Below are 14,530 nucleotides of genomic sequence, written 5' to 3'. Positions count from 1 at the left end.
TACAGCACCACAGACACGGCCGTCCTGTTCTGGGCTCCCCCAGCCGCGGACACCTAGGGGCTCCACCTCCCGTCAGAGGGCTGAGGTCCGAGCCGGCCCCGGAGCTCGAGGGTGCTAAGAGGCACCTGTGCTATTCACCCGCACAGGTGCTATCGGCTCATCTGTGGCTACCGGTGTCCCAGATGTCCCCAGGGACACGAAACTGGGTGGTGGGGGGAGGGAGACAGGTGGAGATGTGCATCTAGAGGGTGAGCAGACCCCCCAGGGGCTCACAGACCTGCACAGGTGCTCAGAGGCACATGGCTGGGGGGGCAGGGGGAAGGAGGCAGGTGGAGGTGTGCATCTAGAGGGTGAGCACCCCCCTCCCTGCAAGGGGCCCACAGACCTGCACAGGTTGTCACGTGTTCCTGAGAATTCTTGGGACGAGGCGCTCATGGTTTGGAGAGATTTTATGCTGCCTTTAGTTCCAATAATTAATTCTTCGATAAGGGTCTGCTCTAAGTTGCTCCCAAAGATTCTTTAGAAAACAGCTCGGCTGGACCAGCCTGGACGGGCAGCTTCAGCGGCAGCCCAGGGGGAGGAGGGTCTGCACACGCGTCTGCCCGAACCTGAGATCCCCTTGCCCACCTGCAGAGCCAGGACGGCTTTATCCTACCGGAACCCTCAGTGGTTTGCTCCCCATAACCGTCTAGAGAACCCCATTTGAGGGCATTGCACTGAGGATTCCTTTCGGTTGCACGTGACAGGACCCCACCCCAAGCTCATTTCAGAAGAGAGTCCGCTGGTTGACCTAACGGGAGCTAGGACGCAGCTAACGTGGGGCACAGGCGCTCTTGGAGCTCCAGCAACGCCACTGGGCACCATCTTAGTTCAGACTCTAAACTCGGTTTCTCTGATGCTGGCTTTGCTCCCGGGCAAAGGTGGCCTGGGTGCTTTTAGCCTAGGGGGTCCTCAGAACTCCCAGCTTGGGGGATCGGGGTTATACTGCCTTCACCGTTCCAGAAAAATCCAAGGCAGGGCTCTGATTGCTTGGACTTGGATCGCATGACCCTCGCTGAACTGATTTCTAGGGGCGGGGGGTCTGCTCTCTCATCAGGTGGCCTCGGGTCCCACCCTGGGGACGCTGAGGCTGCCACACCACCAACAAAAACCATCATCCCTTAGAAGATCTTGTTTTTTGGCACCTGACACTTCACTAGGGAGCACCTCCTACTGTCCCATGCCGGAGGGGGCGGGGTCCCACAGAGCTCACAGTGCTAGGAGCACAGTAGGTGCCCCACGCATGTTTGGGGTGTAGAGGCATCCGATGGGCACTTGCAAGCAGGCAAATCATTGACTCCTCCTGCCTGGGACCCTCTGGGCTGTACGGCTCACGTCGCGGAGGGTCTGTGTCTGTGCATGAGACAGATGGGCAGAGGGAGGCACAGGGGTGTGGGTCAGCCCAGGGTCTAAGCTCAATGGGCCATCCCCACCTCTGCTGCTGGGGTGCAGTGCCCCTCGGGGGTCTGGTCTGGAGGACACCCCCTCGCCCCACTCCGTATCTGGGGTATCTAAAATGCTTCCCCTTTCTCGCATCAGCGCAGGTCAGCATCCACATGCATTTGACTCTAATGGAAAATCTGCCTTGTGACTGGTGGAGTGGCCTGAGTGACAGCGAGGGGGGCCAGGCCGAGCTGCCTCTCCCCAGGGAGGGCTTGGAGGGGGCGCCGCCGAGGTCGGCCTCTGGGTTCCAGGACGAGGCCAGGCGGCTCTCTCCCCGGACAACACGGAAGGTCGGAAGGTCGCGGCAGGCAGGCCCTCCCGGCGGCCAGCTTAAAGGGGGTCGGCCCTCAGCTGGCCCTGGGTGGGAACGGTTCCAGAATTCCAGGCATTTGCGGAGGGAACAGCTGCAGGGACAGCCTGGGCCCCCGCGCTCCGCCCCCGCCCAGACCCCCTTCCCCCACCCCAGCCCCCCAGGTCAGCTGCAGGCGGGCGGCAGGCAGGAGGTGTGCGGGAGGTGTGGAGAGATTCGGGGATGGAAAACATTGTTCCTTAGCCAGCACCTCGAGCAGAAATCCTTCCCAAACCCTGAAAGTTAGGACTTTCTTCTTTGCAGCTCTGCCTGTGTTTCTGGGTTTCCAGGGGCCTGGCTGGGGCTGGAAATAGAAATGCATTCCGTGCATTCATTCACTTAGCAAATATTTACTAAGCACCTCCCATGGGCCAGGCCTGGGCCAGGCACGGCTTCCTCCTCCTCCTCCTCATCGTATGTCAGTGAGCAAAACAGACAAACCAGAGCCTTTGCAGAATTAGTGCCCGAGTGTGGGAAGACAGAAAAAAAAAAAAGCAAAAAGAGAATAAAGGATGAAATTAGTAGATGGAGAGTGCGAAGTGCTACGTGAAAAGCAGGGCAGGGCCGGGGCGGGGGGGCGGGGGCAGCCTGGACCAGGCGGTCGCAGGCACTTTTGCTTGTGCCGGTGGTGAGCAGAGGGCCCACGGCCCCCGCGTGTGCGTTAGCCGCCCCCCCCCAGCTGCCTCGTGGACGACAGATGGTGGCGATGTGGTGGGGAAGCCGGGGGGAGTCCGCTGCATGATCCAGAGGCGATCCGGCGAGGGGGGCGCCAGGGCAGATCCCGGCTGTGTTCTGAGGAGAGAGCCCGTGGGGTTTCCCGCGTCCGTGGGGGCCGCGGCGGCTCAGCCTGCGGGATATGGAGGAAGCGGATGGAGCGCGTCCAGGTGGAGGAAGCTGGTCTGCCCGACTGCAGGGGTGGAGGGAGGCAGCGGGAGAAATGGGGACGGTTGGTTCTCCTGAAAAATATATTTGGTTCAGGGACGCGTGCCACGATCACGCAGCGTTTACTGAGCCCCACCACCCGGCCCCCTAGAGACCCAGGCCCAGGTGTGGGCTGGTGTGCGGCACCTGACACCTTCCATAGGCTGGGCCTGGGCTCAAAGCCCCTCCAAAAGCCGCCCCCACCCCGGCTGCCGCGTGGGGACCGGATCTGAAAGTGAGGTTGCCTCTGTGGCCGACGTCTTGGAACGCAGCAAGACACGACAGGGTGACGCGCCCCGCTCTCCCCCCACGGGCCCGGGCACCGCCCCTACCCTCAGGGGCAAGAGGACGATGCTGAGAGTGTGTGGTGTGTGTGTGTGAGCATGTATATGAGCGTGTGCTGCATGTGAGCGTGTCACAGATGTCTTCCCCACTGGTGTGTGAGGGCTGCTGGCGTGCACGCGTGTGTCTGCGTCTGTGTGTGTGTTTGTACTGGTTTAAAAAGTGACCAAGTGAACTCAAGCAGAAAGCATCCAAGGTCAGGAAGGGCGCTGCTACGTGGACTTGGAACGTGTGAACCCAGGGCCTCAGGAGCAAGGGGCAGAGGGCACGCCGCAGCAGGTGGTCCTGCTGGTCCCTGCACCCCTGCAGCGGGCGGAGAAGCCACTGCTGACCGGGACGGGGCGGAGAAGGGAGACCCCAGGGCGCTGGGGGACAAGGGCAGGACACACCGTGTCTGGGTGGGTGGGCATCTGGGGCAGGAGGGACCCTGGGTGGGGGGCGCTTCCTGGCAGCAGCCTGTTGGGACCTTGGGAAATAAATAACCCAAGTAAGAGGGGGTCAGCTGTGGGCCCGGGGCCTCTGCAGGAGGTGTGACCTGTGCCCAGTGGCTCGGGGAGGCTCGAGGAGGCTCGGGGAGGCTTGGGGAGGCTCGGGGAGGCTCGGGGAGGCACCGCCAGTCAGAGGGAACGTGGCCTGGGCGGGCCGGCAGCAGACAGGACCACGTCCCCCTCCACCATCACCACCTCCACCACCACCACCCTCAGCGAGCAGCGCTCCCTGTGCACAGGCGGCCAGGCTGGGGGCAGCGGGGAGGGCGGACGAAACCGGATGCTGACCCGACGGCAGGTAGCAACACGCCACCAGAGCTCCAGGCTTCCCTCCTTCTGGGGCTGGGAGCCTCATTGTCACTGCCACCAGCATCACCACTGCCTTCACCTCCACTTCCACCTCCACCACCACCTCTACCACCACCTCCACCATCACCACCTCTACCACCACTTCCACCATCACCTCCACCACCACCACCACCTCCACCATCACCTCCACCATCACCTCCACCTCCACCACCACCACCTCCACCACCACCTCCTCCACCATCACCTCCACCTCCACCACCACCACCTCCACCATCACCTCCACCATCACCTCCACCTCCACCATCACCACCTCCACCACCACCTCCACCTCCACCACCTCCACCATCACCTCCACCTCCACCACCACCACCTCCACCACCATCACCTCCACCATCACCTCCACCTCCACCACCGTCATGACCACCATCTAACTGCTACTGTTTGGGAGGTAACGACCACATGTTTGTTCCCTCCGTATACTTTCTCACCCTAGACTTTAACATCCCTCTCTGCCCCGCCGACACTGTGCCCTGGGGAGCTGCCCACCAGGTAGGTGCCTTTGCCCACCTGACCCCCTCACCCCCTGGTTTCCAGCCGATCAGAGGGAGTGGCAGGACATCACAGGGAGGAAAGCAGACGGGAGGGCCGCTTGTTCTTCCTCACCAGCCTTTAGGAGCACAGATCCCACCAGATGGCCCTTCCTGAGGCCCTGGGCCTCGCTCTGGTGACAAGCATCCTTCTTCCCACACTCCTTCGGCCTGGGGGTGGTCATAGCTTCTCCTGTCACAGGTCTCTCGGTGCCTCAGCAGCCCTGGTGGTTCTCTCAATGCTGCCAACACCTCTGAAAATGCTCTTTTCATTAACAAATCTCTTTGCCCCCCCCATAAGTGGGCCATCTGTTTCCTGTCCTATTCTGAGAGATGCCAGTCTCGTGGTGTGCCAGGCACAGCGCACACATCCCAGAGGGTCCCAGCAGCACCTGTACAAAACCCCCACTAAAGCATTTGGTGGCACCTGTGTGTGGGGCACCTGGGCTGAGTTCGGGGACGCAGCCTCGCGGCCTGCCCCGAGGAGCCCCGGGGGGGCCTCCGCTAGACAGAGCAGAGTCCAGCTCCAGAAGCTGGGGTGGTGAGCAAGGAGGAGGGAGCCTCTTGGAATCAGGCCTGAGTGCAATGGGGAGTCGCCCACAACTGGAGGGGAGATCCAAAGTGGCCCCTGGAACCTGCCCTGGCTGGCCCCAGGGTGCTGGGAGGCTCCGCTGGGCGGGGGAGGCCGAAAGACAGACCCCCTTCCTGCCATTCCTGCCAGCGCCGAGCTCTCCAAACAGCGCCCAGCGGGAAGTACAGAGCGGCTGCTCTTCCTTCTGGGCTGAAGCCGCTCTCTGCTGACTTCCCTTCCTGCCCCGCTTCCCCCTTTGTCTCCCCCTGCCCCGCCCTCTTGCCCCAGCTCTGGCTCCGCTGTCAGCCCTCAGGACCCTCCAAAGAGAGCAAGCCGCCAAGCCTGGTCCCCAGCCTCTCCTGCCCCCTGGACTCTGGATGGGAGCCCCGAGGGGGCTGTCCAGCCCCCCCATCTGGATGGTCTGCAGGAGCGGGACATGCCGTTTCTATGCGTGGGACTTTGTCATCTATCTGGGCCTGGCTCCTGTCCGGAGTGTCCTCATTCCTGAGCCTTGGGGGCGACACACTTACAGAGAGGGACCGCTGGTTCCTGGACGGGGTGTGGTCTCAGGGCAGACTGAAAATTGACCCCACGGGACAGGATATGCTGCTGAGCCCATGCAGCTGGGAGGGGGGCTGGTCCTGGGGTCCCCTCCTCCGGGCTTCTGGCCTCTTCCCTGGCCCACCTGGCCCCGTTCGTTTCCTTCCAGATTCATCTGTCGATGTGGCCATAGCGACCGTCATTGTCACTCTCTGCAGAGCCCCTGCTGTCCAGCCTGCCCTCCCCTTCCTCCCTCTGTCTCCTTGGTGACAGCAGTGACATCGACAACCCAAGCCCTGGCACCTGCTGACCACCAGTGGGATTTGGGGACAGCTCCCTTTCCTGGAGCACACCCTGCACCGTGGCAGCCATGGCCTGGGCCCCCCGAATCTGGCAGCAGTCTCCGTCTCAAGTACTCATGACAAAGTCACCACGTCTTCAAAATCTTGTTTTCATTTAAAACAAAATCCATCCACATATGCATGCTCCTCCTTGCCGATCGATGCTTTATACGGATGCTCCCGGGAGGCTGTGCTGACCTGTCCCCGGAGCCTCCAGACCCAAGCGCCGTGCTGTCAGATGCCGGTGATGGCTCAGGGCACCCGTGTCGGGGTGACCAAGTGATAGCTCATCACCGGGCAGGCAGGCAGGGGAGCCAGACTCAGATCTGGTCTTGGCCAGCCTAGGCAGGGTGGGGACCTGGCTGCCCGAACAAAGGCCTGTTTACCGGGCCGGGAGGACACCAGCCGCAGGCCTGCCAGGCCCTGCGGGATCCACCCACGGAATCACAATAGGCAGCTTGTGCCCAGTCCCCCTGGGGCCACCCCGGGCCTGGCGCCGTGGACAAGGCGAGCCGGGTGGGGGTGCGGGACGTGCAGGGAGGCACCTCTGTGTCCTTGGCAAGGCCAGATGTTCGTGTGCCTGCGGGTCAGTCGCCACAATGTGGGCAGAGTCGTGGACCCAAGGCTGTCCACATCCTAATTCTGGAAACTGGGAATGTGTTGCCTTCCATGACGGGGGGGATTCAGGTCACCAATTCCCTGACCCTAAGGTGGGAAGATGGCCTAGATCCTCTGGGCGGGCCCAGGGCTCACGAGGTCCCTTAGGTGCACGAGGCAGGAAGGAGAGTCAGTGTCAGAGAGATGCTGCTGTGAACGGAGGGAAGGCCACGAGCCAAGGGGTGTAGACGCCTCCAGAAGCTGGCAAACATGGTCTCCTGGAGCCTCCAGAAGGAACCAGCTCCACCCACACCTGCAGGACCCTGACCCGGGAGACGGTACGAGGATAAATCCGTGTGTGCAAAGCCACCGAGTTAGTGGTCATTTGTTACCCCGGGAGCCCCGTGGGAATTGGGATTCTGTGCTCCACGGCGAGCCACCAGGAGGCGGTTGGGACTTGGCTCAACCTGGGATTCCCCTCCTGAATCTCCTACGGCAGGTGTGGGACGGTGCACACGGGCCCTGAACACTGCAGGACGGCAGCCCCGCGGTCACGGCCACCTCCTTCCTCCCCGTGGCTCGGGCCCCAGACACTGGTTCGTCCACGTGTGGTTCGGGCTTGTTGCTGGGGCAAGGGGAAGTGGGGAGCCCATGGGGCGGGCAGGGGGAGCTGCAGGGGATGGGCTGGGAGCCTGGAACGGGGAGCGTGTCCCTCCATGGTGACTGATGACCGAGGGCACGGCCCGTGTTCCAGCCAGGCCCGCCTGTTCCTGCAGCTCAGATGGGCTGCGGCTGAGTGGAGACACGGATCCTCCCTGGCCCAGAGCCACACGTCGGGCGTGCGTGGATCAGATCCTCCGCAAGGAGCCCAGGGGTGGCCAGGGAACCCGGCAAGGATGAGGGTTTTCCACAAGTTCAGGATGTGGAAGCCTTTGGGAGGGAGGGATGGGAGGGAGCGTGGCCGGGTGCCGGGTGGGGGTCTCCGTGGACGGCTGGGTGGAGGGGCGGACACCGGCGAGGGGGAGGCGCGGAGGGGGCCACTGTGGAGCAGAGCGGGGGTGGAGGGACGTGCCGGTGGGTGGTCAGGGCCAGCAGGCCAGGCCTGCGGCTGGTGTGTGGCTGGACCCCGAGCAGGGCCCCCTCAGCCCCACCAGGCACCCCCTGACCAGGAGGGGGGTGATCCCCAGGTGGAGACAGCTGCTTCCTGCTATCTTCCCATCTCTACCAGGGACCTGGGGCGGCCACACAGCACAGCACATGCTGCACCCACCCGGTGGCCTGGAACCGAGGCGCTGGGGGGAACGTGCCCCCTCTGGAGGGTCTTGAGGAGGGACCATCCGTAGCTGCCCCCCAGCTTCTGATGCTGCTGGTCATTCTTGGGGCTCCCCAGCCTCTGTGTCTGTGTGTCCTCCTCTGTATGTTCGGGACACTCTAGATGGACTCAGGGCTCACCCCGCTCCGGCCTGCCCTCCCCTTAACTCGAGGACGTCCAGAGACTCTGTTTCCAAATAAGCTCCCCTCTCACAGCAACAGGGGTCAGGACGTGGACACGTCTCTCTGGGGGACACAATTCAACCCACAACATCATCCACACCCCAAAATGGAGCACAGACAGCTGAGGGCTAGGCCTGGCATCTGCACACGGGTCCCCGGGAGGGTCCAGGTCCGTGACGCCCCCTCTGTGGGCCACCGTGGCCCTGAAAGCCTCCCCGTCCTCCCAGCACTGGGGCTGGGCCAGCTCCTAGCCTGAGGCCTTGTGACCCCGACCAGGAGGGTGGGGCCAGACCCATGAGTGGGGTGGGGGACCCAGCTGCTCTTCCCGGCCCCTGGGTGAGCCTAAGCTGAGGGGAAGATCTGAGTCTCCCCGACCTTGACCCCTGCAGCCTTCGGCCTCAGAGCAGCCGCCACGGGGCCCGCACGCTGGTGGACAGGAAAGCCTGGAGGGCCGGGCATGGGGGCACGCGGCGGCAGCCCGGGGTTGGGGGCTCCCCCTCTGGGCCGGGGCCTCCTCACCTGCAGTACAGCATTGTGGACACAAGCACAAAGGCCCAGAACCGAGTCGCAGGTGGAGTGCGGAGCGCAGAGCGGTGGGGGGGGGGCACACTTACCGTCCTCCTGGAGAAGTGCACAGCCCGTGACACCTCTTGGGGGGGCTGACCACGCGGGGGGCAGAGTCCGGGGCCTCCAAGGACAGCCCGCCCCCCCCCCCCCCCCCCGCCTCTCCCAACCGCCTCTCCAAGTGCACAGGGCAGGTCGGCCCGGGCCCGAGGCCTGGTCACCCGTGCGGCGGCCGTGAGGGAGCAGCCTGCAGCCCCGTGGAGCTGGACCGAGCGTCCCAGGCTGCGTGAGGCGGGACGAGGCTCGGAGCCCAGGCCCGTGTCTGAGGCACCACCGCCCAGGATAGTCCTGCCAGGCGGGGGGACGCCCCTGCAAGGAGCGGCGGGCCCCGGGGCCCCCGCGGGTCCTGTGGGGTGGGCCTGCCCGTCACTCCCGAGCAGGGGGGTTGAAATAGGGGTGACGGGCCTGGCAGGCCGGAGCCTGAGGCTCTGCGGCCCTCACCCCTACCCACTCACCCCACAGGTGCGGGGCTCCGCTTCTCCTTTCCACCGAAGCGGCAGGTCCCTACAAGCTGGGGCTTCGTACGGAGTGGTCCTGTACCGAGTCGGGATTAGGGTCCCGACGGGGGGGGGGGTGCCCTGGAGGAGGCCTGGGGCCGGGGTGGAGCCGCCAAGGACGAGCCCGCCGTTTGGGCCTGTGGCCTGGCCGCAACCTGGGGGGTCTCCTGGGGAGAAGCTGTCTTCGAGCTCGGCCAGCAGCAGGCAGACACACAGGACAGCCGCCGCCGACACCGGCCGGGCCCCGCGGCCTCACGTGTCCGGGGGACGCAGCCAGAGAAGTATTTCTGTCCCACACGGAGCCCTGTGTCCGGGCAACATCAGGGGGGCCCCTTCCCTCCTGGCAAACTGACGATCCCAAGACCGCAGCCCGGGACGCCACGCCGCCACCCCACTCACCAGTGATGAGAAACGTGGCCTTTGGGGGAGGAAGGGCTTCCCCTCACGGAGCGGGAGGCTCAGGCCCCCTCGCCCCGGGCATCACAGGCCCTCGCTCTGGTTGCCCTCTGCCTCCCCTAGGGGCGCCTGGGGGCTGCTCCCCAGATTCCCAGAGGCCTGGGGTGAGCATGTGTCCCTCTGTGCCCCAGGACAGCCTGTCCTGCGGATGGCACCAAGGCCGAGTGGGAGGCCTCCTGGCTCACACTGCCGTAGGGGAGGGAGGGAGAGAGGCCACATCCGGCCCTCCTGGGTGGTGGGCGTCCCAGCCTGCAGCGCCCCGGGCACCCCAGTGGTGTGGGCACCGACCCGAGGCCCTCCCCTCCCACCGGACTGGGCTGGAAGCTTAGCACGTGCGCAACTATTTGCGGCCAGACGCCCTTCCCTCCTCCTGTCAACCCTCCCGGGAGGCCTCGACCATGAGTCACCGGCCCTGCCCTGGGGTCAGGGGAGCAGCCTCGCCCATCCAGGCTTGGGAGGCCGCACCCTCGCGAAGTGGGGCCCCGACCCAGCTTGCAGCCTGGGGCAGGTCGGGGTGGGGGGCAGGGGAATCGCTCTGCTCCTGGGCCCTGGCCCTGCTCCAGGTCATCTGCACCATGGCCCTCGCGCTGTGACGAGCTCAGTGACTCCCCATCAGCTGTCCCTGTAGCCGTGGGCGGGTCACGGTGACTGTGCATCATCCGGCCAGGCCTTACCACGGGTGGCTCTGTCCCAAGCGGCTCAGCTGTCAGCTTCCCAGGGTGGCCGGTTCCCGGCCCCTGCTGACCAGGAGGAACCAGGACAGCTGCTGGCCCATACCGAGGCTGGCCTTTGTGACAGGGAGCCACCCGCAGGCCACAGGGCAAGCCAGGGGACGGTAAGGGTGGGGGTGGGGGATCAGCAGGGAGAGGAAAGGCCTGTGGAGGTCCGAGGTGCCTGGTGGGGCCAAGACAGACACCCACAGTCACACACGAGCCCCTGGGGGTCGGGGGAACAGCTGCCCACCCTCTTGTCCTGGCCCTGCCCCCACCAAGCGCGGCCCGGGCCGGCCATCAGCCTCGGACTCAGTTTCCCCATCTGGCATCATGTGGGCCCAATTAAATGAGCTCATAGTCACGACCGGGGACTGTCCCTCCTGCTGACCTGCTATGGTGAGCTGAATGGTGGCCCCGGGAGCACCGTCTACCCCCACCCGTGAGCGTGATCTGTGAAACACGGGCCTTGGCAGACAGGAGTAAGGGAAGGGACAAGATGACATCATCCTGGCTGGTGGGGGGCAGGGCAGACAAAAAGGAGCAGGTGCAGGGGGTAGAGGCGGAGACAGCAGTGATGGGTTGTCGCGAGCCAGGGAGCACCAAGGGGCGCCGTGATGCCCAGGGGCCGAGAACAGACCCACCCCTGTCCCACCCGGAGAGGACTGGGAGGCCTGGCGACAGCCAGGCCCAGAGCTACAGGACTGCCTAGCCAGGCTGCGGGGTGCCCGGGCACGGCCCAGACATTCCCCAAACCAACCCCCGGCTGCCTGGGACCCCGCCTGGGAAGGTGCCCGCCCGCAAGAGGCCTTCTCAGCAGCAGGCAGCTCGTGTCCGTCCCCTCCCTCCCATCCTCAGACTGCAAGCCTCCAGCCGGCGGGCTCCCAGGCCCCCAAGTCAGCCTCCAGGTGGGGCCCCAGGGAAGCACAGACCATAGGTCCCCGAGATCAATGGGTCCCCAGGAAGGGGTCTGAGTGCTCTTTTTAGGTGGCAGGTCCCCAGACTGCTTCCCTGCAGGGCTGGAGGGGCTCCCCCAGAACCCCTCCGGCTGGAGTCTCGGGTCTCCCAAGGCGAGGAGACGGCCACCAGCTCTCCTTGTAAGCAGGGACACGGCTGGCGTGAGCCACAGACTGCACAAGCTCGAGGGTGGGGGGGACGTGTGTCCGTGTGCTCGGCACCCAGCCTGGCACTTTGTATCACGGGCAGCTCACGGGGCTCAGCCTGCAGACCACCACGGGGTGGCCGGTGGGGGGAGGTGAGGCCTCCCAGCCAGGGCTGGGGTCACAGAGCAGCCCGCGCTGCAGCAGGCAGTGGCCGTGGGGGGCCAGTGCTTTGGGAGCCTGGGGGACCGTGGGTCCTTCCTGGACTGCTGCTTGGAGGAGGAGGCATTCCGAGCAGGAGCACTGAGGCGCGGCTGGCAGGCCCACGGAGCAGAGGGTGTGTGCAGACAAGAGCTGAGGGCGGTGGGATTCAAGCTGCCGGGTGGGGTCCCTTTTGGAGGTGTTGGGGGCACGCTTGGAGGGTGACACTGCAGTGCTTTCAGCTCACAGTGGGCTCAGGGGAGTTTGGGGGAGCCCTGCTCAGAAGGCCTTTGCAGGGGCAGGGTATCAAATCTCTCAGGGGACGCACTTCCCTGCCCCAGGGCGCCAGGGGTCGGTGACAGAGGCAGGGCTGGGACGGTGGCCGTGGGGGCCCTGAGAGGCAGCAGGGTCACACAGTGCAACCCAGACCTCCACGGGACACCAAGGAGACGACATCAGGAAGTGAGTGCTTTTTTCCATGAGCTCCTCGTCCCTGTGTTTTTGATTCGGGTCCTCTGAGGCTCCTTTCATCTCCGTGAAATTGCAGGTTCGCTGTAGTGGCCGCGGCCCAGGCCAAGCCCCTCAATTAGCCGGAGTCCTCTGGTGGCCGCAGGACGGCGAGCGGCTCCTCCCGGGAGCCCAGCGGGGGAGAGAATCCAGCTTCCGCCCCGTCCTCCTGGGGCCTGACCCCGGGACGCTTGCATCATGGAAACTGCTTCTGGAAACCCCGTTGCCCGAGCCGCCCAGGCCCCGGGGAGCCAGGGATGCAAGCCCGGCCGGCGGCACCTGGGTGGACGTGCCGCTGCCTCTCCCCTGGGACCCCCTTCGCCTCGCAGGGCTGGTGAGCAAGAGCCGTGATGTCACTAGGAACCCGCGAGGCTGCCAGGCGCCCGGCGCGAAGGCCCCTCCTGGCCAGCTGGGCACTGACGCAAATCAAAAGCTCGCAGCTCTGAGGAGCGGCCCGGTCCCGGCCAGCGGCCCGAGGTGCGCCACGGGGAGGGGTGCGGGTGGCAGAGGGCCCCGGGGCCCTGGCTGTGGGGGTAATCAGCTGCTCTTTACTGGGCGGCCAGCGTGGCCTGTGGGGCTCCCCAGAGGCCGAGAAGAGCCAGTCACTGTCACAGCTCCTGGCAGGGTCGCCGCCCCCAGGCCTGGGGTCCTGCATGCCGGGCCCCCTCCTGCCCGGCTCCCCAGCGGGGGGGCCGGGTCCTTGGGCTCTGCCCAGGGCTGCTGGCCCAGCGCGTCCCGGAAGCGCGGGAGGAAGTGGGGACAGATGGGCCCTCCCGGGGTCGCTGGGGGCAGCTTCCGCCTGGCACCCGGCGGGGTGGGGACAGTCCTGTTTCCCCCAGGTCCCCTCACGCCCCAGCTGAAGCGGCAGCCGTCCGGGGCCGCGCCACCGGGCCTTCCCTGGCTTCCCAGGCGCTGGGGGAGTCTCACGTTTTGGATCCTCCGCCGGAGCAGTTCCCGGACGCATGACACGTCATGAGGACCGCTCTGGGGCATGTGGGGCGCTGGGCTTGGAGTCACGAGGACCAGGGGTGCCCTTCTGGGCACCTCTGCATGAGCGCTGTCACGGGAACCCAGACTGCCCCGGGAGAGGCCAGCCTTCCAGAGTGTTCCGTTCTTCCTTAAGACACACATGCACACACACACACACTCACACTGCATATGTGCACACAAATGCAGATGAGTGTGAACACAGTGCACAATGCATGCACACGCATGTGCTCACACAGTGTACATACGTGTACATGCACACACGTGTGCAACATGGCCATACAGACTCATGCACATGGAGCAGATGGACACACACACACATGTGGGTGCACACACTCACACACTGGCATACAGACTCACATACACTGACACTTGGGCATGTGCATGCATGAATGTGCACTCAAATGTGGGTACACACATGCACAGTGCACACACGCGTGAACAGAGGCATGTATATGTGCATATACTCACACACTGACATACAGACTTGCATATACTCACACTTGGGCATGTGCATGCATGCATGTGCACTCGCATGTGGGCACACACACATGCACAGTGCACACACTCACGTGGACACACACACATGCACAGTGCAAATACTCACATGCCAGCACTCCCCAGACATGCACATGCGCACACACTCAAACACACGTGTACAGTGCACACACTCACACGCCGGCACACAGGCATGCATGCACACGCACACACACACATGGGCACAGGCACACGGTGGGTTCCGCTGCTTTCCACGTTCAGATCAGCACTTGCTACAAGTGACAAGGTACCACTTCCTGTCCAACAGGAGGACCGTCGGTCTCTCCCGTCCCCACCGACACTGTGCAGTCAGGACCACAGGCCTCGGGCCTGGATGTGATGGACACGGAAGGACAGAGTACCCCGGGGCCCTGGGAGGGTGGGATCCCGCCCCGTGGAAGCGCCTGTGGGACTGTGGCCTGCACAGTCCTGCCTGGAGACCTGAACTGTCTGGCCGGCAGGGCGTCCCGGGAGGCCGGCTTTCTCCCTTCTCATCCAAGGTGGAGACACTGCTGCTGTGCGGGGACACTCGCAACCCTGGACCTGTGGTCTGTGCACGACCTCCAGCCCTGTCTCTGACTCAGGGCCCCAGGACATGGGGTCATCCACGAGGTCAGGAGCTGGTGAATCCTGACTCTGAAAACTGAATCTGTCCGTCTGTCCCCATGTTGCTGCGGCTGTGTTCCTCCCCGACCTGCACCACCATCCCGCTGCACCCTGCTGGATGCTCCCACCAGCGGTGCCATGCAGCGCTGGGCCCTTCTCCGCGGGGACAGTGGAGATGCAGGCCCAGAGCTGGTGGAAACATCAGAACGGTGCCGCGGGATGGCCGTGGGGATCAGAAAGGAAGACAACGGGGGCTCCATGCAGAAAGACATAGGACGGGCTGG

The 14,530-nt window shown here is 64.6% G+C and overlaps 1 long non-coding RNA gene across 1 annotated transcript; it reads right to left on the bottom strand.

Annotated features, from left to right (window-relative positions):
- Positions 1 to 1,956: 1,956 nt before the first annotated feature.
- LOC140595688 (uncharacterized) lies at positions 1,957 to 6,598 on the bottom strand. Its single transcript, XR_011997498.1, has 3 exons — positions 5,580 to 6,598; positions 4,555 to 4,732; positions 1,957 to 2,787 (listed from the first exon to the last, which is right to left on the bottom strand). It is a non-coding gene; the product is annotated as an uncharacterized lncRNA (long non-coding RNA).
- Positions 6,599 to 14,530: the final 7,932 nt, after the last annotated feature.

This window comes from Vulpes vulpes, chromosome 15, assembly GCF_048418805.1.
Source record: "Vulpes vulpes isolate BD-2025 chromosome 15, VulVul3, whole genome shotgun sequence".
Taxonomy (NCBI): domain Eukaryota; kingdom Metazoa; phylum Chordata; class Mammalia; order Carnivora; family Canidae; genus Vulpes; species Vulpes vulpes.
The sequence above is the reverse complement of the archived record's forward strand: the minus strand, read 5'-3'. Positions and strand labels throughout refer to the sequence as shown.